Source organism: Hemiscyllium ocellatum, chromosome 12 (assembly GCF_020745735.1).
Source record: "Hemiscyllium ocellatum isolate sHemOce1 chromosome 12, sHemOce1.pat.X.cur, whole genome shotgun sequence".
Lineage (NCBI taxonomy): Eukaryota > Metazoa > Chordata > Chondrichthyes > Orectolobiformes > Hemiscylliidae > Hemiscyllium > Hemiscyllium ocellatum.
This window is the reverse complement of record NC_083412.1, coordinates 101,293,939-101,300,375: the sequence shown is the minus strand read 5'-3', so window position 1 is coordinate 101,300,375 and position 6,437 is coordinate 101,293,939.

Genomic DNA, 6,437 nt, shown 5'->3' with positions numbered 1-6,437 from the left:
AATGGTCTTGAAGAGCGTATTACGTGACTTGCAGCAACTATACACACCTTCAGAGTGGAAAACGCAAGAAATTAGTCAACCCTGTTTGACAAAAGAAATTCAGGATTATAAAAGATTAGACGACCGTGTTTATACTGTGGCCAGAAATCGGAGGATTGGGCATTTTTTGAGAATGCGGCAAAGACAGACCAAGAAACAGGTGGAGTCAGGTGACTTTATTTTGGGGAATGAGATGTTAAATTATTACTGTGTCTGTTTTAACTGAGAGATCTCTTAAAAGTATCTCTGAGGAGATGAAGGAAATTGACATTATTAAGGAGATTGTGCTGATTAATTAGTGGGTCTGAAATTTGATAAGTTTCCAGGAGCCAGATTGTCTACATCCCAGAGGAAGGTAGCTGTATCAGTGATTTATGTTTCAAACCTCTGTAGATTATGGAATGGAAAACCGATTTTAAATGGCATAAAAACAGGGGCGAGGGGAAAACCAGAACTGTAGCCCTGTTGATTTACATCAGTCTTCAGGTTAAAGCTAGAACCCACTGTTGGGATAGATAAATAAATACTTGGTTAAAGTCAATAAAGGGGACTCAATTAATGTAGTATATATAGGTTTTTGGAAAGTTTTTGATAAAGTCCCCCACAGGAGGATGGTTAGAAAAATTAATGATTTTTGACAGAAAATAAATGGGTCACTCTCATGTTGCAGGTTGAAACTAGTGAGGGACCTGAAGGTCAGTATTTGGGACCAATCCAGGGTTGGAGGGTTTGAGCTATGGGGAGAGGCTGAACAAGCTGGGGCTGTTTTCCCTGGAGCGTCAGAGGCTGAGGGGTGACCTTCTAGAGGTTTACAAAATTATGAGGAGCATGGATAGGGTAAATAGGCAACGTCTTTTCCCTGGGGTCGGGGAGTCCAGAACTAGAGGGCACAAGTTTAGGGTGAGAGGGGAAAGATATAAAAGGGACGTAAGGGGCAACTTTTTCACGTAGAGGGTGGTACGTGTATGGAATGAGCTGCCAGAGGACGTGGTGGAGGCTGGTACAATTGCAACATTTAAAAGGCACCTGAATGGGTAAATGAATACGAAGGGTTTGGAGGGATATGGGCTGGGTGCTGGCAGGTGGGACTAGATTGGGTTGGGATATGTGGTCAGCATGGACGGGTTGGACCGAAGGGTCTGTTTCCATGCTGTACATCTCTATGACTCTAACTGCATATGTCAATGATTCAGAGTTGAGAATTAAATGTAAAATGTCCAAATTTGTGAATGCTACAAAGCGAAGTGGGAATTTTTTTAAGCAAGCTTTTTAAAATTCAATCCTGGGGTGCAGGTGTCGCTGGTTGGTCCAGCATTTATAGCCTGTCCCTAACTGGCTCCTTGAGAAGACAGAGATGAGCTGCCTTGCTGCAGTCCATGTTCTGTAGGTGACCCGCAACGCTGACAGAGAATTTCAGGATTTCGACCCAGTGACAGTGAAAGAAAAGTAATATTTAGTTTTCATTCTTGGGGTTGTTGGAAATCAGTCATCTCCGTTCCAGTACATCTCTGCAGGAGTTCTTCAGACACAAAGCTGATCATTTTGATAATTAAATAAACTTCTCATACAACCCATGAGCCTATTTCCCAGCACAAGGTTTTGGGGGTTTGGTATTGGACGTTTGGAAATGGATAATTTGAATTTGGATATTCAGTATTATTAATTTGGTGAAGAATAGATCACAAATAAATAAATAACGTCAGGTTTCTTATACTTAAAAAAAAAGATAGAATTGGAAGCAGCTAAAATGATTTCAAACGTGTAAGGTGTGTCCCTGATCTCTGCTGAATAAATGTGTATTTTACCTGTAAAGAGTATATTGAGAGCCTCATTTTTGGAAATAGAATAAGTGGAACTGAGATAATTGGTCCCTTAACAACGTCAATCATCTTGTTTTCTGCAAGGTATCACTCTAAACAGCAGAGATTTCCCGGATTCTGATTGATTCCAGTTTTGCTGAGGCTCCTAGATGCCACACTCGGTCAAACACACAACTTTATACAAAGTCCATTTCAAATGTGACATAATCGGAACTCTGGTAGTTGGGAATGGCACAGGAATTATCTGTGGATGGGGTGACTTATTCCTGGGTAATGACTTAACAGGAGTATGATTCATAGCTTCATCCACAGTTGCACAGAGTCTGATTGAGATTAAAGAAATGGAACATTTGCAGGAACAGGTTCCAGGTATTTTTCCGTTATGTGCAGTGACCAGAGCAATGGTTAAACATTGTCTTTCACCAGAGAGCACACTGATACTTCAAGTGGATGGTATGGGAAAACGAAGATAATTCAAATGAAAAAACAATTCTGTTTAATTGAGGCTAAGGAAGCAGCTCCAGAGTTAAATATGAGGGTGGAGTTTCTGAATGGTGTTCTGTTAAAATGGAGTTTACTGAGTAAGTGGAGATGTCCTCACAGACCTGCAGGTGAAGAATGGACATTAAAAAGTGAGACTATCAGAAATTAAAGGATAATAAAGAATGAACCTCAAAAGGGTTATGTTACGACATGGGGTAAACCCTGCCTCATCTAATTTAAATCAGAAAGGATTTATCCATTGCGGTAATGTGTGAAAATTCGAGATGCCAAGAATGACCCCAGAGGTCACAATTTAAAGTAAAAATTAACAACTTTGTTTTTACTTAAAAGTCTAACAGAGAGTCATTAACTAACAACTATTTATACCTCATTTCTCTAACCTATCTTTTACTTTTCCTTCTATAATACTGGTCCAATTAAAACCTCCGATTACCAAGAATTCAAATTTGAAAACCAGCCAGCAGTCCAATCTTCTCTTTGTATCTTCCTCTGTCTTTTCTTCTTCTTAGAGTTTCTATTTCACAGGTTGTTGATTGATAAAGGTACCTTTAAGAGAGTTACTCTGTGGGCAGTCTGCATGTGTTGGTGGCTTGGCAGTTCTCCCCCAACTGTTCATTTTTGTTTGGTTGTATACCCCAAAGCATTGGATCGTTTTATTGGTATTGTCAAAATACCAAATTCAAAGTTGATTGGAGTTTGGTATTTTGGGGCTTAGTTTAAACTGATTGGCCAAATTTGAATTTGTTTTTTGTCTCATAGCAACCTGCTGGACCAAATGTTACATTGTAATTTCTTCAGCACTCTGTGTGCCTGTCTAAGTCCTTGCTCACTCTCAATTCTCTTAAAGGTACAGTACACTTCTACACCTTCATACCAATAAAGTGAATTATTTGATAAATACTCCTGATCGCTGGATGAAGAATCCGTTACGTCACAATGTTAGAAGTATGATTATTAGTAGAAGAAATTGTGTAAATCCCATATAAAGTGTGAACAAAAATGGATTAATGTAATTTTCTTAGGCTTTATTATTTATGTATCATTTCTACATTGTAATGAAATGCATTTGGAAATGGCATTTCATTTTGCCAGGATGAAGATGTGTTAGAAATACACATGTATTTACCAACAATGAGAAACCAGGATATGAAGTCATTTGGGCATTTCTGGATTTATTATGCAGTTATAGCACATAGAACAGTACAGCGCAGAACAGGCCCTTCGGCCCTCAATGTTGCACCAACCTGTGAACTATTCTCAGCTCATCCCCCGACACGATCCCATGATCAGCCATGTGCTTATCCAAGGATTGTTTAAATCTCCCTGATGTGGCTGAGTTAACTACATTGGCAGGTGGGGCATTCCACACCCTTACCACTCTCTGAGTAAAGAACCTGCCTCTGACATCTGTCTTAAATCTATCACCCCTCAATTTGTAGTTATGCCCTCTCGTACACGCTGACATCATCATACTAGGAAAAAGACTTTCACTGTCTACCCTATCTAATCCTCTGATCATCTTGTAGTTTCTTGGTGATGAAAATGGAAGAGGGCATTGGAGGATGGGTTCGTAAATTTGCAGATGACACTAATGTCGGTGGAGTTGTGGACAGTGCAGAAGGATGTTGCAGGTTACAGAGGGACATAGATAAGCTGCAGAGCTGGGCTGAGAGGTGGCAAATGGAGTTTAATGTGGAAAAGTGTGAGGTGATTCACTTTGGAAGAAGCAACAGGAATACAGAGTATTGGGCTGATGGGAAGATTCTTGGTAGTGTAGATGAGCAGAGGGATCTCGGTGTCCCATGTACCTAGATCCCTGAAAGTTGCCACCCAGGTTGAAAGGGTTGTTAGGGCATACAGTGTTTTAGCTTTTATTGGTAGAGGGATTGAGTTTTGGAGCCATGAGGTCATGCTGCAGCTGTACAAAACTCTGGTGCAGCTGCTTGGATGTGGAAGCTTTGGAAAGGGTTCAGAGGAGATTTATTAGGATGTTGCTGGTATGGAGGGAAGGTCTTGTGAGGAAAGGCTGAGGGACTTGAGGCTGTTTTCGTTAGAAGAAGGTTGAGAGGTGACTTCATTGAGACATAAGATAATCAGACTTCGATAGGGTGGACAATGAGAGCCTTTTCCCTCAGATGGTTATGGCTGGAGGGGACATAGCTTTAAATTGAGAGGTGATAGATATAGGTCAGGCAGCATCCAAGGAACAGGAAATTCGACGTTTCGGGCAAAAGCCCTTCATCAGGAATTCCTGATGAAGGGCTTTTGCCCGAAACGTTGAATTTCCTGTTCCTTGGATGCTGCCTGACCTGCTGCGCTTTAACCAGCAACACATTTTCAGCTCTGATCTCCAGCATCTGCAGACCTCACTTTTTACCCGGGTGATAGATATAGGACAGATGTCAGAGGTAGTCTCTTTACTCAGAGTAGTAGGGATGTGGAACGCACTGCCTGCAATAGTAGTAGACTCGCCAACTTTAAGGGCATTGTAATGGTCATTGGATAGACATATGGAAGAGAATGGAATAGTGTAGATGGGCTTCAGATTGGTTCCACAGGTCGGCACAACATCAAAGGCAGAAGGGCCTGTACTGTGCTGGAATGTTTGATGCTCTAAAATACTAAAGAGAAAGTGGTTTACTCACTGTTATGGAAAGATTGACAAAGCTTTTAAGAAGATATAATTCTGGGCTTATAGCTTAATTGTTAGACAAACCAACGTGGAGGAGGCTGGAATCTGTGCTAGATTGCCTAGCAGCAGCCTCTGAATGGAAGTTGTTTTTTCAGGTAAGGTAAACCAGATTCTGGATCAGTGGTGCTGGAAGAGCACAGCAGTTCAGGCAGCATCCAACGAGCAGCGAAATCGACGTTTCGGGCAAAAGCCCTTCATCAGGAATGTTTTTTCAGTACTCACCCAGATTTGGCAGTTGTGGAGAGGCTTACAAGAAAGAACAGTGTTAATGTCTCTGTCGATAATTGGATAATCCTTAAAACAGAAGTAGCTATAATGTTCTTCCTCTCAATGAAATTAATTTTAAAAAATACTGCTAATTGCTAACTGACTCTGAAACCCTGGTCTGAGGATCTCTCGTTGCTCTGCAACTGCCAAAATTTGGATCTCATTGACCATAAATCAAAAGAACTTGAGAAGTCAGTCTATTCTTTCTTCTGCATTCGAACTCTTCACTGACAAGAGGAGATGTGTCCCTTTGCTCCCAAACCCCCATGCTATCTGCAGAGCTGTGCTGTCATTTGTGCACTCATGGGATGTGGGTACGGCTGGCTCAGCCGAATTTTTTTTCTTCATTCACAGGATGAGGGTGTCACTGCCTCGGCCAGCATATACTGCCCAGCCCTAATTCCCCAGGGGGCAGTTAAGAGTCAGCCACACGGCTGTGGGTCTGGAGTCACATGTAGGCCAGACCACGTTATTCGTGACCTGGATGGGCTTTTCCAACAATCGATTCATCAGGAGACTCTTCACCCAGACTTTTATTGAATTCAGATTTTTGTCATTTGCCATAGCAGTGTCCCAGAACATTACCTGGTCCAATGGTCACTCTCTCTGGGTCACTCTCTGGGGTCACTTTCTCCAATGGTCACTCTCTGGGGACAGGGTCTCCAATGGTCACTCTGGGGTCACTCTCTCTGGGTCACTCTCTGAGGACAGTGTCGCCAATGGCCTCTCTCTGGGGACAGGGTCTCCAATGGTCACTCTCTGGGTCACTCTCTCCAATGGTCACTCTGTGGGGACAGTGTCTCCAATGGTCACTCTGGGGTCACTCTCTCTGGGTCACTCTGTGGGGACAGTGTCTCCAATGGTCTCTCTCTGGGGACAGTGTCTCCAATGGTCTCTCTCTGGGTCACTCTCTCCAATGGTCACTCTGGGGTCACTCTCTCTGGGTCACTCTGTGGGGATAGTGTCTCCAATGGTCACTCTCTCCAATGGTCACTCTCTCTGGGTCACTCTGTGGGGACAGTGTCTCCAATGGTCACTCTCCATCCTCTCTCGCCATTGGTTGGTTACTCACTCACTCAGAGCTCCACTCGCATTCACACAGTTTGGGCGCTAGG